The sequence below is a fragment of the Myotis davidii genome, unplaced genomic scaffold (assembly GCF_000327345.1).
Source record: "Myotis davidii unplaced genomic scaffold, ASM32734v1 scaffold609, whole genome shotgun sequence".
Classification (NCBI taxonomy): domain Eukaryota; kingdom Metazoa; phylum Chordata; class Mammalia; order Chiroptera; family Vespertilionidae; genus Myotis; species Myotis davidii.
Window position 1 is genome coordinate 2,056,558 of NW_006300164.1, and position 314 is coordinate 2,056,871.

A 314-nucleotide genomic window follows, 5' to 3' on the forward strand; every position below is an offset into this window, starting at 1 on the left:
AGCCACCCCAGCCCTGGGCCCAGCTTCCTGGGACCCTCTGGGCAGCGGCAGCTGCTGGTAAAACGTGCCTCGGCCGCGTGAGCGCTGAGCGGAGACGTGACAGGGATCTGCCAGGAATTCTGGAACAAACGCCCTTCAGGGCTCTCAGGACCAGCACAGCGTGACGAGGCGGTGCCAGCCAACGGCCGCCAGGCCTCCTGGGGACACGGTCGATACCTCCTTCTCCAGGAGCAGGTCGGGTCTGCGGTGAGGGGGCGTGAGCAGGTGGCAGCGGGCGGACTGGCCCTTTGGAAACACAGTGCTGAACAACGGGC